The sequence below is a fragment of the Ochotona princeps genome, chromosome X (assembly GCF_030435755.1).
Source record: "Ochotona princeps isolate mOchPri1 chromosome X, mOchPri1.hap1, whole genome shotgun sequence".
NCBI lineage: Eukaryota > Metazoa > Chordata > Mammalia > Lagomorpha > Ochotonidae > Ochotona > Ochotona princeps.
In genome coordinates this window covers 97,472,563-97,491,114 of record NC_080865.1, presented here as the reverse complement: position 1 = coordinate 97,491,114, position 18,552 = coordinate 97,472,563, and the positions used below count along the sequence as shown (strand labels likewise).

General features: G+C 40.8%; 1 non-coding gene across 1 annotated transcript; it reads right to left on the bottom strand.

The window, feature by feature from the left end:
* Positions 1 to 1,278: 1,278 nt before the first annotated feature.
* LOC118760538 (U6 spliceosomal RNA) lies at positions 1,279 to 1,382 on the bottom strand. Its single transcript, XR_004996844.2, has one exon. It is a non-coding gene; the product is annotated as a U6 spliceosomal RNA (small nuclear RNA).
* Between the last annotated feature and the right edge of the window lie 17,170 nt (positions 1,383 to 18,552).

The following is an 18,552-nucleotide window of genomic DNA, read 5'->3' as shown; positions in this document are numbered from 1 at the left end:
TAATCCCATATGCACAATATGAAAAGTGTCTGCACTGTCACTGTAAGGGGGGCTTGCCACCACCATTCTAACTATGCTTGTTCCCCTTGATCATTAGTTAATAATTGAGTACAGAATAATTATAAAATAACAGGATAAATACTTGTAAGGACAAATTCAATGAACGCCGTTTCAGTCTCATCTCTAATGACCAATCTTTGATGACTACGACATGTAAGGTATGAGTGTGAGAAACTGGTACAGCCTAGTACTTATATCTTTGGAATGCAAAATAATGCTTTCTGTACATCTTTACTCTAATGTAATATGTAAAGTTTAATGCAAGAGACTGAATTTTCCATATTATTCAAAAACATTTTCCTTGGAAATACTATCATTATCTGATCTTCCCATCTTACTAAGCTTAGTAATTGGCTACAGAAGCATATCCACATAATAGCACTTTCTTAAAAGGGTAAAGGGGGCCTGAAAGTTTTATATATTTTTGCTGGTCTCTAAGATGTTTGCTCTCAGTTGAAACTGACCCAATATATTTGCAAAGGCTTTTTCAATTATGTCCCTCAACTCAAAACAAACAAACAAACAAACAAACAAAAAAAAAAACCAAGGAGAACACAGTTAAGTTGTGGCATAGAGAGAAAAGCTGCTGACTGTGATGCTCACATCCCAAACATGTTGGTTTGTGTCCTGGACTTCTTCACTTGTGATTCAGCCCTCTGCTAATGATCTAGGAAAAGCAACAGAAAATGGGACAAGTGCTTTGGTCCTTGCATCCATGCAGGAGACCTGGTTGAAGCTCCTGGCTCCTGACTCTGATGTGGCGGTTGATGCCACTTGGGGTGTGAACCAGTATATGGAAATTCTTTCTCTCACAATCTTCTCTCTACTCTCCCATCTCCCTCTTTGTTTGTAAGTTTTTCAAATAAATATGTACTTTTTAAAAAGATTTATTTTTATTTGAAATTCAGATATGTAGAGAAGAAGAGAGACAGAGAGGAATATTTTCCATCTGTTGATTCACTCCTCAAGTGATCAAAATGGACGGAACTGAGTTGATCCGAAGCCAGGAGCCCAGAGCTTCTTCCGGGTCTCCCACATGGGTGCAGTATCCCAGGGCTTTGGGCTGTTCTCGACTGTTTTCCCAGGTCACAAGCAGGGAGCTGGATGGGAAGCAAGGCCGCTGGGATTAGAACCAGCACCCACATGGGATTCTGAGAATGCAAAGCGAGGACTTTAGCCACTAGGCTACCACACCAGGCCCTAAATATGTATTTTTAAACATACATAAAACATATTATGAATTTATGTATCATCCTTACAAAGGGACCATGCTAATCTTCTGTATATACTTGTTATTTTAGTATACGAGCTGAAGTGACCACAATTCCCCTCTCAATTACACCCCTTAACAAAATACAACACTTGCATCACTTTATAAAATTCCTAGTGTTAGTTCCCTCAGTTGACTTTATGCAATAGATGTTTGTCAACATTTACTCATTCCTCTGCTTTTTTTTAGTTCAGGCATATTACTAGTACCTATTATAAAAATTTTCAATTTTTGCACATTTTGACATATTAATTATGTAGAAAATGGCTTTTCTGCCCACTTTTCCTTCATGCAATGGAGGAAGGGGCCAGAGCAGAATTAGAATGGCTCTGTTTGCTTAAGAAATTAGGCAAGCATATCATGCAAAGATGACATAAATCAATAAGGTCTGACTTTGTGAGGTGTTTTAAGTTGCTTTTTAAAGATAACTTTGAAAAAAACCAAAAATACATTACTATTAGGAATATTTCTTTTGTTCTCCTAGTATGATTTGGATATATCTCCGATTGATTATTCAATAATCCAATAAGCAGTAGTTGAAGGAGTCCTATGTGTAACCTGTCCCTCCCCTACCTCAAATAACAAAAATCAGGTATACACAGAGAATTAAGGTGTGGTCTTCCCCCACACAATGTGGTGTCAAGAATAGATATAGATGAAAAGTAACTCCAATATGAAGGAATGTTGCCAGACGCTATAGTAGATCTGTATTGCTAATGGAGAGTTGGAAAATTCTGGTTGACTTTGGCAGGTATTGTGGAAGTTTTAGCATTTAAGTGAAGTCTTATCATCAGACTATGGCTTCCTTTGCAACCCATGTTGGAAGGGTGATGAGACAGCATTCAGTAGTGACCACATAATTTGACTTTGGGAATAAAGGGGGACCTGAAATACTAGAAAGTGGAACACCCCACTTCTGACCCAACCACATAAATTGCAACTCCATCCTGACTACTGTAATTTCTGAGGTACCAATTACATGTCCCTTTGTCCCATTGAGCTACAGATTCTGATGTTTAAAAAATATTTGAGGGCCTGGCGCAGTAGTCTAGTGGCTAAAGTCCTCACCTTGCATTCCCAGGATCCCATATGGGCGCTGGTTCTAATCCTGGTGGTCCCACTTCCCATCCCTGCTCCCTGCTTTTGGCCTGGGACAGCAGTGGAGGACAGCCCAGGGCCTTCAGACCCTGCACCCACGAGGGAGACCCGAAAGAGGCTCCTGGCTCCTGGCTTTGGATCAGCGCAGCTCTAGCCATTGTGGCTGCTTGGGGAATAAATCATCGGACAGAAGATCTTCCTCTCTGTCTCTCCTCCACTCTGTATAACTGACTTTCCAATATAAATAAAAATAAATCTTTAAAGAAAATATTTGAAAATCACAGGGTAAAAAATTATTTTATGGGGCCCTTCCAACACTAACCTTGTTTCTATGAATTACAGAAGAAATGAAACATGACCACAGAAGAAAGGAATCTTGTTTCATCAAACTTATCAACAGAAGCAGTGAACAGAGAAAATGAACATTTATTGAGTAAACATCCAGTATCCACCTAGCATCCTGAACATATATCATTTAAGAGAAAGAACATTCTTGTAGTGTCAGGTTGCCCCCAAAAGTTCATTAAATAATTGCATTAAAATACACATTTTCCATGAACTCTTTGTAGCCATTCATAGTATTAATATCATTTTCTAGGCAAGAAAACTTAGAAGGATTAAATAACATTCCCAGAGGCATATAGCTAATAAAATAGAAGAGCTAAGATTCAAGTACAAGAAGTATGAAACCAACAGTCTAATTCCTATTACCATTCCATGCCTGTCTGAGCTTGGCAGAGCCCATACATTCACAGGAAGAATAGCCCCTGCAAAATGGTCACTCCAAAACCACACACCTATGCCAATCAAGCTGTCACAGCCATTTCTGGAAGAAGTACTTGTTTTAGACTCATCTCTAGATTGGAAGCACTTTCCTCTGAATGTTTTTAATTTTGACAGATTCTTGCCATCAGAGTTTGGTGATTTTTCTGTTTTGACAAAAGGCAAAAGTCACCGGAAGCCAGGACTTACGAAGGATATAAGCAAAGTGGGTAATGCCAAGACAGTCAATAGAATGGTGTGAATGAAGAATGAGTGTTCTCATTCAGCGAATGAGTCAGCACTGAAGTAGCATGCTAAGGACAATCGCACATCTGAGGGTGGACAAACCTCTTTCGACTACAGAAGATCTTAGATGCATAATTTTAAAAAGTCACCATGATATGCCAGAAAGGCCTGGTTTCACCTCTCAGCAACTGAATGGACATGGTCTAGTCCCTTACAGTTTCTGAACACAAATCTTCTAATCTGTGTGTGTGTGTGTGTGTGTATATATATATATATATATATATATATATATATATATATATATATATATATATAAACAGTCAAATCCTGCATGGAGGGGGAGTGGTTAGGGGTCACAAGAGAACAACAACAACAATAAAAATAATAGAACAACCAGGACCACACCTGATCTTAAAAGGGGTCTCCAAAAAACAAGCAATTATTGGTTTTGAGCTATTTATTAATCATTCTTTGCAGATTGAGAAACTCGGGATTTTTTAAATGCAAATCAGACATGCTTTGGCGCTTTCTCCCAAGCGCCATAGCTAGGTAGTTTATTCTAATACAGTGTGGCACATGTAGGCATGGATAGATGAAATGAGAGCATTTTGAAAACAAATCAAGCTCCCAGAAAACATTTCTTGAGAATGCAATCTACCACCACTGTATTTAACTCATTCAGATCGCTAATAAATGCTCTTCTAGTATCTTGGCAAGCATGGTTTTAAGAGAAATTTTCTGACCACAATAACTGCGTGTCTTTCATAGCAATTGTCTTTCGAAAAAAAAAAAAAAACTAACAAGTTTCCCTGTTGGTAAGAAAGCAGGTGAGCTGAGAAAGAAATGTAAAGCTTTGTGCATGCAGCTTGTTTTCCATGACAGGGGAGGTCTGCTTTTGAAAGCAAGCAAAGTGTTCATTTATTAGGAAAAACCAGTTCTTTGGGCTCCTGCTAAGTGTTTTGGGGCTCAGCAATTACCCCAAACTCAGATTATAGATTCAAACCTGCTTCCTACCCACACACTCCCCCACCTCTCTGAAAAACAGGAAATCTTACTGTGTCTGCATGATGCCTTCATCCCTGCAGTCTTGCTGTGAGTTGGGCCGAATATTATGTGAAACAAGTTACAAAAGAGAAAAGCTGAAGGCAGGTGCAGGAACAAGACGCTGTGCTCCTTGGAGAGGGCCTTAGGTAAGTAGCTACAAGAGTTGTACATGCCAATCAAAGTCGGGCAAGGGTCAAGCTCCCTTTTGTGCATAAACAAAGACTAATTGCATGTTCATAGCTGTAGAGTCTTCGGGCACTAATTCGAGAGAGGAACTATAAAAACCTTGGACTCCCGCCTCCCAACAGCAGCCAAGGCAAAGCAGAGGGCTCAAGGAGCCCAGTGGCTGTGAACCAGCTGGGCCTCTCCCTGCTTTCTCCACAGCAACCAGGGGCTCCCACGTGGCTGCCATTTCAGAAATGAAAATAAGCCATTTTGTGAAAACTGAAAGGATAGCTGTGTGTACACAACGCCAAACCAATGAGCAGCAATGGAAAACGCTCTGAGCCACTTAGCTTCCTTTGAAGCACAATGGCCAATACCGTTGGCCTTGCTTTTTCAATAAATCGACCAAATTAGCTGGCTCCTTTGACATCTTGTAGACATGACTGGTCAGTGCAAGTTGTCCTTTTTCTTACATTTGAAAACAAAGGCTTGTTAAGGTGATTTGGTCCATTTGTAGGGAACCATTTTGAATCAAGTTACCATAAGACCTAGCAACTGGAGCAGCTGGCTTTTGAATTTATTATTAGCCATAGCTTACATTTGCAGAATACTTTCTCATTTCCAAAAAACACTTTCATTTATCCATCTCCAAGCCATTTATTGATGCTGCTGCTATAGGCAAGGGACTGTGCTTGGCTCTATGCAGAAAGTAAATACATGTGTTAGCTAGATAAGAATCTTGCTCATTAAGCAGGGTAGACCTGATTATGTCTATAAGCGAAGACACTCAAAATCAAAGCAGTAGGGTAACTTGCACCAACCACACAACTCCTTAGTAACCAGGGCAGGAAGAAATTCAGTTTTCCCACCCTACATTATATGCCTACTTGGTACTCAGAAATAAGCCCACAGCACCACACTGCATTCAGGTAGGGCTGTGTCAGGAGCCCTTCAGTGCAGGGCGTGAGCAGGGTAGAGCACTGAAGTCTCCAAATCTGCACTATTTTAATAATAATAATAATAATAATAATAATAATAAAAAACAAGAAACCAACCCTCCTTCGCTGTAAGGATGGCAACACTGTAGTGTGGATCCCACTTGGTCCGCTGACAAGCTGTGTGACCTGGAGGGAAGTGCTTCATCTCTGCACATTATGCTCTGCAATTGCAAAAGGACAGCACTGAACTCAATAAAATTTAGTAGTTCAAAGCTTGGCTGATTCTTGCCAACCCAGCAAGAACTTGTGAAATACAAATTTGGGGTTTTATGAATTACATATCTCCGGGGAGAGGGCCCAAAAAATCTGAACAGTAACAATCTCCGCAGAAGACTCCACTTTGGAGGAAAGACGGGAAATCCAGCATGTGGGTACTTTTCCTGACTGGGCTGGCCCCTGAGATGGCTTAAAGAAGCTGCTCATTTGTTTTGCCATTCATGTGTTCCATATTCTGAGCCATTATCTCTGTGTTGATTTCTGTATAGACTCTGGAATCACAGACACGGCTAGCATATAGTTCTCATCCTTAAGAATCTTGGAATTCATTTAGACAGGTATATAAAGAAATTACTACAACAAAAGTGGTAGGCACTTTCAGAGGCACAAGAAGAGAGCTGTGGAAACGCAGGGAAGAGTCTGCAAGAATGAAGCGGTATGGCCAGACCTAGTGGCTAAATCATGAAGATGTAAGGAAAGAGAGGCTGTTTCCCACGACAAATCATGGCAAAGTGGTTGAAATTTGTCCTGCAGGCAGTGGGGGTCCATTGAAGAGTTTTGGAAAGAGAACAAAATGGCCCAGCTGATATTTGAAAAATATTCTTCTCTTGGATGGATAAAGAATGAACTAAAAGGAACCAGGGTGATATCAATAGAGAGATGATGTGCGAGGCAAGTGAGTCCTGAGCCAGTGTATTGCTGGTTTGCCACTATAGCCCCTGCAGGAGCACAGGAAGTGCTGGTTAAATGAAAAAGGGTAAGTCAAATACTAGTATGAGCATCTCGCTCTCACAGATTGTCTTCCTAAATTTCTTCAAGCATCTCATAAGGTAAGACTGTAGCTGAAGAACCCAAGGCCTAGAGAAGCTGAGAAACTTGTCCATGTCAGAGTTAAAAATTGGTATAGGTGAAATTTGAACCCAGGTATCTGACTGTGAAAGCAATGCTATTAAAAATTCCACTATGCTGGCTCCTTAATGGAAAGCAGAATAGGCAGAGCTTGAGGACTACTTGTGAAGGATGATGAAGAGTAAAGAGTCGGGGATGGCACTCTGATTACAGGAGCAGAGTTCTAGGTATGCTGTGGATGGAGTACATAAATGTATTTTCATGATGAGGTGGAAGGCAAGACTAAATACTATAGGCCACTGAGAATTTGAAAAGTGTAGCATTTAGAATGAAATAAAACAATGCAGGACAGCAGGAAAGCAGCCCATTCAGTATTTACAGCCAAGTAAAGTGAGTGCTGGGTGGCTCACCGGCCTCAGGATTTTGCTCTAGCTATATTTAGTCCTCAAGAATGGTGACAGCACAGAGGCAGAAGTCAATAACAGTAGGAAAATGGATACTGGTCTCACAGATTTGAAAATGTTCACAATTAAAATCAGTGGAAGAAACACATGGGGCTGGGATCAAACATACATTTCTGACTAACAAGCATGTTACATGTAATTTTCTTTCTATTTTATTTTAATATTTATTTATTTTGAAAGTCAGGGTTGGGGGATGGAGGGAGAGAGTGAGAGAGTGAGAGAGAGAGAGAGATAGAAAGAAACCTTCCATCCACAGTTCACTTCCCAGATGGCTGCAATGGCCATTGCTGGGTTGAGAGTCAGCTGCTTCATTTGGGTCTCCCAGATGGGTGACAGGGGCCCAGATGCTTTGGCCAGCCTTTACTGCCCTTCCCAGACCATTACTAAGGAGTTGCATCAGAAGTGAAGCAGCTGGGCCCAGAAGTGGCTTTATTGGCTATGCCACATCAGTCAAATGCAATTTCCTTAGGACTCAATAGCTTCATCTACCATGTCACACCAGTACTTTTATGTTATGGTATGTTCCCTGTGGGATTAATCTTATGTGACTATAATACAAATGGTGTGTGTGTTTTTAGGGGATCCCTCCAACTGAACTGCTGATTTCAGAACCCCAACCGTGAAGAAAATATGTCAGCCAGTGGATTCTAAAGAGATTTCATCATGCTTGGAACAGTGAGATTGGCAGCAATTCAGAACTGTTGAACTATCAAAACCGTTGGAACAGGACCCTCGGAGCATGCCTCACACCGGGGACCTGGGATGGGTGGGAGGCTGGGTGGGGCTTCTCCCTTTGTCTCTCTCCTTCTCCCAGATACAGAAAAAAATATTAGTGTGGAAACAATGGTCTTATCCACTTTCCTGTAGTCCTTGACCCTTTGTGCCCTAATCAACTACGTAAAGATTATCAAAATAAAAAACACAAACAAACTAACAAATGGTGTGTGTGTTGTGGAGTGTGGAGGGAATAAACAAGTCATAATTTCTTAGGCCAAAGTGAATGAACTTATTACTCACTGTTACTTATTTAGAATTATAAACTAGTTTCTTAGCTTCACCTTGGCTTGGGGAAACAAACTCCTCCCCATAAACATCTTCCATCCTCTGTTCATTTCTAAAATGGCCATATCATTCAGGCCTGGGCAAGGTGAAAGCCAAGAGCCAGAATTCATCCAGGACTCCCACTTGGGTGCAAGGGACAAAAGACTTGGACCATGCTCTGTTGCTTTCCCAGGCACATTAAGTAGGGAACAGGAATGGAGGTAGAGCAGCTGGGACGCTGGTGCTGCAGGCAGCAATTTAGCCCATTATGTCAGATGCTGTCCCTATTCTGGTTTCTCATGTGGGTGACACAGACTGTACTACCTGAGCAACCATCCACAGCCTTCCAGGCACATCAGCAGGAAGCCAGATTGAAAGTGGAGTTGGCTTGACCTCAGGTACTCCAATATATAATGCAGCACATCCTAAAGGGTAGCTTAGCTCACTACACCACAACACCCAACCCAGAGCTGTTGTTCCTCAAGTTTAGTGTGCATCAGTATCACTTGGAAAGCTTCTTAAACCAGAGTGTTGGGCTTCACCCCCAAAAGTTTGATTCAGTAGGTTTGGGATGAGGTTTAAGGACTGGTATTTCTAGTAAGTTCCCAGGAGATGATGATGACGATGACAACAACAACGATGACAATGATCTAAGGACTAGTGTTTGAGAAACACTGGACTAGCTATAGAAATTATCAAACTTAATACTTTTAACAATTACAAGTGAAGTTCTAGGCACTTCACTTTCGCCAGTCCCATTCCAGGCTGTTGCAGGCATTTGGTGAATGAAATAGTGCATGGGAGATTTCACTATATTTTAAATAAATTACTTTTTAAAATATAAACAAAGATTAGCTGTAACATGGAGAACTGAACAATATCAACAAATGTTACATATTGTGTCATACTAAAATTCACTGTTCTGTCTTGTATTTTGAATTAATCCATGATTTATGAACGATGTTAAAACATAACTGATCATATAAAAATGTTGATCTATGAGTTGTAAAAATCGTCCAAATATTTATACTTTTAACTATACAAATTTTCAACAACTACATTTATTAATATTCTCCTCAGAAAATTACTTAAATAGCAAGAAATTGTCACACTCACAGTAGTAAAAATAAATTTTCCAAAATTCTAATTTTTGCTTAAAAGCCTAAATTTCATCATTGGCAGTAAATACACTGTCAGATGTTTTCCTCAAAGTGACAGACTCATTTTGCTCATTAAAAAAAAAAGCCTGTCAAACACCCAAGTCTGAATTACTAATTTGTCATTCTTTTTTAAAAAATATTTTATTTTTATTTTTTATTGCAAAGTCAGATACACAGAGAGGAGGAGAGACAGAGAGGAAGATCTTCCATCCGATGTTTCACTCCCCAAGTGGCCACAACGGCTGGAGCTGAGCTGATCTGCAGCCAGGAGCCAGGAGCTTCTGGGTCTCCCACACGGGTTCAGGGTCCCAAGATTTTGGGTGGTCCTTGACTGCTTTCCCAGGTCACAAGCAGGGAGCTGGATGGGAAGTGGGGCTGCCAGGATTAGAAACGGCGCCCATATGGGATCCCAGTGTGTTCAAAGGTGAGGACTTTAGCTGCTAGGCCATGCCACCGCGCCCAGCAATCATTCTTTTACATCAAATAGTCTTCCATGGAGATTTTTGAAAAGTGAATAGTTCAACATTCATTTCAAACAGCAGTATAAGTGCTTTTTTCCCCTCAAGACAACCACCATACTTCAGTATGCAGCAAAAGCGATTTATGCATATAAGTAATAAGGGTAGAGGTTTAATAGAATTATTATTATTTTTACTGTTTCATTAAGGACATTCTTAAGAGATAATGGCTTCTTTTTTTCTGTGAGTGCTTAATGATGAAGAGAAAAATGTGAGTACAGCTTGGTGCCACTGCTTTGATTCAAGTCTAACAAGCCAGAAGCTTCACCCACCATCGCTTTTGCATCTTCCACACAAATGTCAACATAGTGGAAAAGGCAAATAGCATATTATTACTAGTACAAAGATAGCTTTGGTTTCACAAAACCCCAAGAAGACTCTTGGCAATCCTCAGGGTTTGTGGATCATGTTGGTAAAGCTGCTAGGTAAAAGCACCATGAGCCCAATGTTTTTATTTCGTTTACTTTCTCAAATGCATTCATTAAATTCCTGATGTGTTCCAGGCCACCCACAATTTAGTCATACTTGCCACCACTAGAATCTGCTACTGAGATCTAGTTGAATGATTAGACCTGAAACAGAATTCTGCCTCCAAACTTGCAAAGGAAGTCCATGGCACAACCCAGGGCAGTATCAAGTCCTTTTGCACTGACCCAAAGATCACATGTCATTCACTCAGAATTGGGCATCTAGCCCTGAAACAACCCACAATGCTACTGACTTAATGACTCCTAGAAATGTGAGTGGAGTAAAGCCATAGCAATGACATCCCACTCGGCCCATACTTTGATAAATTAAGTCTATGTTCTTTATATATACCATATACTTTAGTAGGTATACTATATGCTTTATGTATGGTATTAGACTATATAGATGATAGTCAATATACTTCTAATGCTCAAAAAAGGGAATATTTTATAGCAATTATAAGAGTCAGTTACTGCATAGTATTAACCTTTTTTCTTTTAAAATGGCACTAAGTAAGCATCCCTATGTAAGTATTGTCAATAAAATACCTGTGTCCTTGACACCAATCTAAGGACAAAGTTCACGTCAGTCTCACTCTTGTGGAGGCATATTTGATATATAACTCTTATTCATATTAATTATTGGTTGCTAAGATGAAGGATAGAGCAAAAAATAAAGAGCTAAATATGAATTTTTTATTGACACAGTAAAAACCTTAAAAATCCAACATAGCAGAAATTATAGTCAGTCCTGATCATAAGAAGTACACCCCTAGGATCCGGCATGGTAGCCTAGTGGCTAAAATCCTCACCTTGCATGCACTGGGATCCCATGTAGGTGCTGGTTCTAATCCCAGTGGCCCTGCTTCCCATCCAGCTCCCTGCTTGTGACATGGGAAAGCAGTCGAGGGTGGCCCAGAGCCTTCAGACTCTGCACCCATGTGGGAGACCCAGAAGAGGTTCCTGGCTCCTGGTTTCAGATTGGCGCAACTCCAGCCATTGTGGCCACTTGGGGAGTGAACCACAGGATGAAAGATCTTTCTGTCTCTCTTGCTCTCTGTATATCTGACTTTCCAATAAAAATAAATAACTCCTTTTTAAAAAGTACACCCCAGAGTCATCTTCTGAAGACTTGATGACAGGGATTCTACACTTACTACTACAATACAACAATTTTTGTAAAGATTTCCCCTTCCTTTCTTCCCTTTCCCCCTCTGTACCTCATGCAGCTTCGCACAGTGCATCCAATTAGTAATTAAACATAGTGTATTGTTTCCCTTTCAACAAAGGTTGCTTTTTTCCTATAAATGGATATGCAAAGTACATGTTTCATCTTATTCAAGCTCTCCTTATTGATATTTAGTGTTTCTTTAGAACAAGGGGAAATATTTGGGTACAAATTAAGGAAATGCTATTTATTCCCTGAAGCAATGCTCCATGGTCCATTTGTTCTGGAGTAGAATAAATGCTGAAAGTTGCCAGGTACCATCTAATGTTTGTTTACAATCATCACCTGTTTCTTCCCATGCAAATATATTCTGTATTTAAAATGTTTAGAGCCAAGCTAGGAATTCTCACACTGTTTGCAGTTAAATATGGCCTACCATGTCTCTCTAAGGAACCATTTACAAATATGCTCTTGTTGTCTAAAATTTGCTCTGCTGAGTGTAATGATTCAGTGGTTCAGAAGGTTAATTCCTGGAGATAGTGTTGTCTTTGGCTCGAACAGATGTTGGTAGTGCTTTAATGTGGTTATCAAACTAGGCTGCCCTTCATTCTTTGCTCCCAGGGGCCCAGGGCATTGTTGCACAAGGCATTCCAGCCTCCCTCTATGGAGATCCAGCAGAGCTGAACATACTACAGCATGATTCCTGCCAGCCCAGGCTCCTCTGGGGTCACTGCGGATACCAGCCAACAGCATACAGCACAGAAACTGATAATGACAAACTTGCTCTGTAAAAGATCTGTAAATATTTGCAAACACATAAAGATTTGGAAAGCCTATTCATGGTCTGATTCAATAATCTGTAAAGCCACTTACTCATTAGATGTTCAAATCCCCCAGAAGCTTCAAGGCCTGGCCCCTTGATGGCTTACTCTGCTGCATCGTATCTTCTTGGCCATATCAATTTCCAAAATGTCTGTAACAATTATTTATATAGTCAGTAGGTTCTCATCTACCAAATGGAATCAACTTTGGGTAAGAGTCCAACAATATAACAAGTTCAATTTTGTTGATACTCATGAAATTTATTGCAACCAGCTGAGTAGAACAGTCTGTTCCCTAGCCTACAAGAGACTACTTTCACCAAATCATGATTTTCTATTTTTCTGGAAAATTGCTATCAGTTTAATGCCATTGAAACAATGGCATCCAAACAGCACACTGTTATTTCAAAATCAACATGTTGACAACTTACTACATGTCTAAGCACCACAGGGAATAAGAGATACAACAATGTCCTGGTCTTGTGGAACTCTAATTTTCAGGATTCTAGGGTTACATATTTTCCACAATTTGAAAGTAATCAATACCTGAAAGAAGATGGTTTAGTGTCAAAATATGTTTCACTTCCCTGAGCTCTCCATCAGCACACCACCATCAGAAACACCCATGATATCCATAAAACCCTACATTCTAGAATAGAGGAGAACCTCAGGCATGCCCTACATAGATACAGGGACCTCAGCAAATTACCTTAGGGAACAAGTCTCATTCCTCCCCTAAGCCTTGTCTTGCTGCCATGTAAACTGAACAGAATAATACTGTTAAAACACAAACAATTTTTTTCTTTAAGATTTGTTTATTTTTTATTAGAAAGTCAGATATACAAAGAGGAGGAGAGACAGAGAGGAAGATCTTCCATCCGATGATTCCCTCCCCAAGTGGCCACAACGGCTAGAGCTGAGCTGATCTAAAGCCAGGAACCAGGAGCCTCTTCTGGGTCTCCCACGCAGTTGCAGGGTCCCAAGGCTTTGGACCATCCTCGACTGCTTTCCCATGTCACAAGCAGGGAGCTGGATGGGAAGCGGGGCCACTAGGATTAGAACCAGCACCTACATGGGATTCCGGTGCATGCAAGGTAAGGATTTTAGCCGCTAGGCTACCATGCCGGATCCAAAAGATTCTTTCATTAAATATATGATATATAGCTAAACGGAAATGTTAAATAAAAGAATAAATGTCTCCAAGAAAAACAAAGATGGTCATGGTGTTCCCATTTTGAAAGTAAAAAGAATGGTTAGGATGCTATCTGATTTCATTCCAATCTGACACCCTTGGCTTCTACATTTTGAGAGAAAGATGGTTCTCACAGGACTGCTGTGGTCTCTTAGACACAGTTCAAAAAAATCTTAGGGGTTCCTTTCATCTAATAGCATTATTGAAATATAATAAATATCATATGCAACTCATCCATTTATAGTGTATACAATTCAGTAGTTTTCAAAATATTCACTTAAGTGCAACCGGCACTACAGTCCATTTGAGAATATTTTGAATCACTTTTAAAATAAAGAAATCCTGGGCCCGGCTGCATGGCCCAGCAGCTAAAGTCCTCGCCTTGAATGCCCCGGGATCCCATATGGGCGCCGGTTCTAATCCCAGCACCTCCACTTCCCATCCAGCTCCCTGCTTGTGGCCTGGGAAAGCAGTCGAGGACGGCCCAAAGCTTTGGGACCCTGAACCTGTGTGGGAGACCCGGAAGAGGTTCCTGGTTCCCGGCATCGGATTGGCGTGCATCGGCCCATTGCGGCTCACTTGGGGAGTGAAACATCGGATGGAAGATCTTCCTCTCTGTCTCTCCTCCTCTCTGTATATCTGGCTTTCCAATAATAATAAATAAACCTTTAAAAATAAATAAATAAATAAATAAATTTTAAAAAAATAAAATAAAGAAATCCTGTAAACTTTAGTTATCAGTCCCCTATTCCACCATCTTTCTGCACTCACCCTAATCTCTTTCAGCTTTACTGAAGTGTAACTGATAAACAGAAATTGAATGTGTTTTATGATGTTTATAGACACACACACAAGACACTGTAAATTCAGAATACCAGCTTGACTGCTATTTCAAATCTACTCTCTCCGTCTCTTCCCCTCACTCTATAACTCTACCTTTAAAATAAGTTAATCTTTGTTAATGATTTATTTTTATTTGAAAGATAGCGTTACAGAGAAGAGAGACAGAGAAAGGATAGCGATCTTCATCTGCTGCTTCACTCCCAACATGTCCACAAACTGGCCTGAGCTGAACTGATCTGAAGCCAGCAGCCCCTACATCTATTTTTTATTCATTTTTATTTTTCTAAATTCTTTATTTTTTCATGATACAGGTGTGTAGATTCATGGATTTCCCCTCCTGAGTCTACTTTCGATTAAATTTTGTGCATGGTGTGAGATCAAAGTCAGATTGCATTCTTCCGCATCTTCAGCTTTGCCAATACTATCTAATGAAGTATCTTTTCACATTATTTGTTTGTGGCGCCTTTCAATGAAGGTCAGCTGACTGTAAATGCAAGTATCTACTTCTGGGCTCTCTTCTTTCAGTCTAATATGTTACTGGCTTTCCTGCCAACAACATGCCCTTTGAAGTCAGGAACTGTAATGCCTCCAGTTCTGTTCCTTTCTTAAGAATTATTTGTGGTGACTGTGTTGTGGTCTAACAGGTTACAGTGCTGTTGTGGTGTAGGCCTTATCTATGGGTAGCAGTTCAAATCTCAGATGCTCCTCTTCCAATCCAGCTCCTGCACAAAGTGCCTGGGAAAGCCACAGATGATGACCCAAGTCTTTGGGCCCCTACAACCACGTGGCAGACCTGAACAAAGCTCCTCTTTGGCTTGGCCAAGCCCTGGTCATTACAGCCATTAGAGAAGTGAACAAGTAGATGGATGGAAGATTCCTCTCTCTTTCCCTCTCTATTTCTCTAACTTTCAAAACTAAATTAAAAAAAGCCATATTTGGGTATTGCGGTCTATTGTGACTCCCTGAGTTTTATAATTGATTTTTCTTTTTCTGTTAATAAGAACATTGAGGTTTTGACAGGGACTATGTAGGTTCCATAAATTTCTTGAGAGTACTATGAGCATTTCAACAATATAAATTCTTTCAGTCCATGAACACAGGGTATCTTTGCTTTTACCTGTTTTATGTAATTTCCATCATCGATGTGTTAGAATTTTCAATGTACAAATCTTTAACTTGTGCTTTGCATAAGCGTTTTCCCAACTTTATTCTTTTGTTTCCATTATAAATGAAGTTATTTTCTCCCTTCTTTTTTTTTTTTAAAGACATTTATCTTTACTGGAAAGTCAGATATACAGCGAGGAGGAGAGACAGAGAGGAAGATCTTCCATCCACTAATTCACTCCTCAAGTGGCCACAATGGCCAGAGCTGCACCAATCTGAAGCCAGGAGCCACAGATTTCTTCCAGGTCTCCCACGTGGGTTCAAGGTCCCAAGGCTTTGGGTCATCTTCAACTGCTTTCCCAGACCACAAGCAGGGAGCTGGATGGGAAGCAGGGCCACCAGGATTAGAACTGGCACCCACATGGGATGCTGGTGCATGCAAGGCGAGGACTTTAGCCACTAGGCTATAGCGCAAGGCCCTTTTCTTCCTTTTTAAACATTGACTTAATTTAGGGGCTGGCAGCATGGTGTATCAGGCTAAGCCTCTGCCTGCAGCACTGGCATCCCATATAGGTACCGATTCATTTCCTGGCTACTCCACTTCCCATCCAGCTCCCTGCATATATCCTAGGAAAGCAGCAGAGGATGGCCCAAAGCTTTGGGACCCTGAATTCACATGGGAAACCTGGAGGAGGTTCCAGGCTGCTGGCTTCAGATCTGTTCAGCTCAGGCCAGTTTGTGGACATGTTGGGAGTGAAGCAGCAGATGAAGATCGCTATCTTTTCCTGTCTCTCTTCTCTGTAACACTGCCTTTCAAATTAAAATAAAATAAATCATTAACAAAGGTTGATTTATTTTGAAGACAGAGTTAAAGAGTGCTACACTGCCAAGGCAGCTGTAACTTCCAGCACTGGGACAGGCTGAGGCCAGGAACTTCGTCCAGGTCTCCCACATCAGTGTCAGGGGTCTACACTTGAGCCATCTTCCACTGCTTTCCCTAGGCAATTAGCAGGGAGCTGGTTGGGAAATGGAGCAGCCAGGACATGAACCAGTGCCCACTAGGGACACCAACATTGCAGGCAATGGCTTTACTTGCTATACTGCAAGGTCTCCAGGGTTGTTTTTAATTTCCCTTGCAGAGAGTTCATTGTTGTTGAGTGGAGGACACTGGATTATTTTAGAGACTGGATGAGTCACATCATTTGGCAGTTGGAGACCGAAAAGCCAGATAAAAATTCACAACAAAGAACTATCCCATGTCACACATGACTTCTGAATTTCCCAGAAAGTCTTCATCTATTGGAAAATTATTTTTATAACTGTTGGGACCTTGAATCTAATTCCATTTTTTGGTATCTACTTGCTTTAATAGGTACTGCATTTTCCAGGAATGCAAGTGACAACATACAATAGAAAAGATGTAGTATGTACTTTTAGCTTACTATTTTATAAAAGCTATCATTTCTGAATTATTTCTGTGATGACATGATGTTTTGTTTGTGAACATATATCAGTAGTATTATTCTCTACTCAGAACAGCTACCTTCACACACAAATTCTACATCTGGCTGCTTCATTATATATTCCATAGTTGAGTGTCAGCTTTTGTGTATTAGCATTTTATTACAATTTCTCTCTATCCCCACTCCGTGGTATAGTTAGAGCACCCAGCTTTAATTGTCAATGTCAGTAATGAGGCTTTAACTTTGTTGTGTGTCTAAACTACCTGAGGATTTTGAAAAACCAGATTCTGATATGGTGGGATTGAATCACTGAAAATGGGGCTTCAAGTGCTTTCTAACAAGCTTCCCGGCGCTGCTCATGATGCTTCTGGTCCACGATGCCATTACACTTTGAGTAATGGCAAGAAAGGGAATGTAGCAGTGCATTTCTTTTCATGGCAGTAGAAAGGCCATTGCTCGCATTGCTACAGGCTGGCATTGTGGTGCAGTGGATAAAGCTATTGCCTGCAATGTTGGTATCCCATATAGGTGACAGTTCAAGTCTTGGTTGCCCCATTCTGACCCAGCTCCCCGATAATGGCCTGGGTAAAGCAGCAGAAGATGGCCCAATTGTTTGGACCCCTACAAACCATGTGGGAGACCTGGCTTTGGCCTGGCCCAGTGCTGGCTATTCAGCCATATGGGAAGTGAACCAGCAGATGCATAATACCTCTCTCTCATCCTCCCCACCTCCACTTAAAAAAAAAAAAAAAAAAAAAAAAAAAACCTCTGATAGAGCTCATGGTCTTGTCCAGACTTGGCTTGTGCAAGTACCTGGGAACTGGAGCAGCACACTATTGGTCCCTACAACACCATGCCTGCCTCAACCCCTGGCAATTTCAATCTGCATTCAGATGATTTGCCTAACACCCTGGCTTCTCAGTTCTTCTCCAATGAATTGCATCTTTTCCATCCTTTAGTCACTCGTCACCATAGTGACACTTTTGTTACCTGCAACTGCAGCTACCCAATGAACCACTCCAAATCCTAACCTCAAAGAACAAATACATGTTTGCCAAGGGTCTTCAAAAAGTTTGTGCAAATGCATACTATGAAAGGTCCCAGCATGATGGCTCAATGGCTAAATCCTCACTTCACAAAGTTTTAAAAATGTAGGCACCAGCATTGTACAGATGGTCAAACTGTCCCACTCCTCCCAACACTGGCATCCCACATTGGAGAGCCAGTTCAAGTCCTGGCTGCTCTGCTTCTAATCCAGCTTTGTGCTAGTGCACTTGGAAAGTGGGTTCTGCCACTGATGTGAGAGACATGGATAGAGTTCTGAGCTCCTGGATTCAGCCTGGTCTATCTGTGGCCATTATAGGCATTTGGGGAATTAACTAGCAGCTGAAAGAGCTCTTTCTGTCCTTCGTACTCTTCTCTCCTCCTGCTTTTCCCCTTCCTCTCTGACACTGGATATTTTGTGTAAATAAATAAATAGAAAGATAAAATTTTTGAAGCTTTAAAAAAATGCAATTACTTACTTATTATCTGCTTCATTCCCTTAAATGCCTGCTACGGCCAAGAGGCATAAGTCAGGAGCCAGTAACCCAAATCTAGGTTT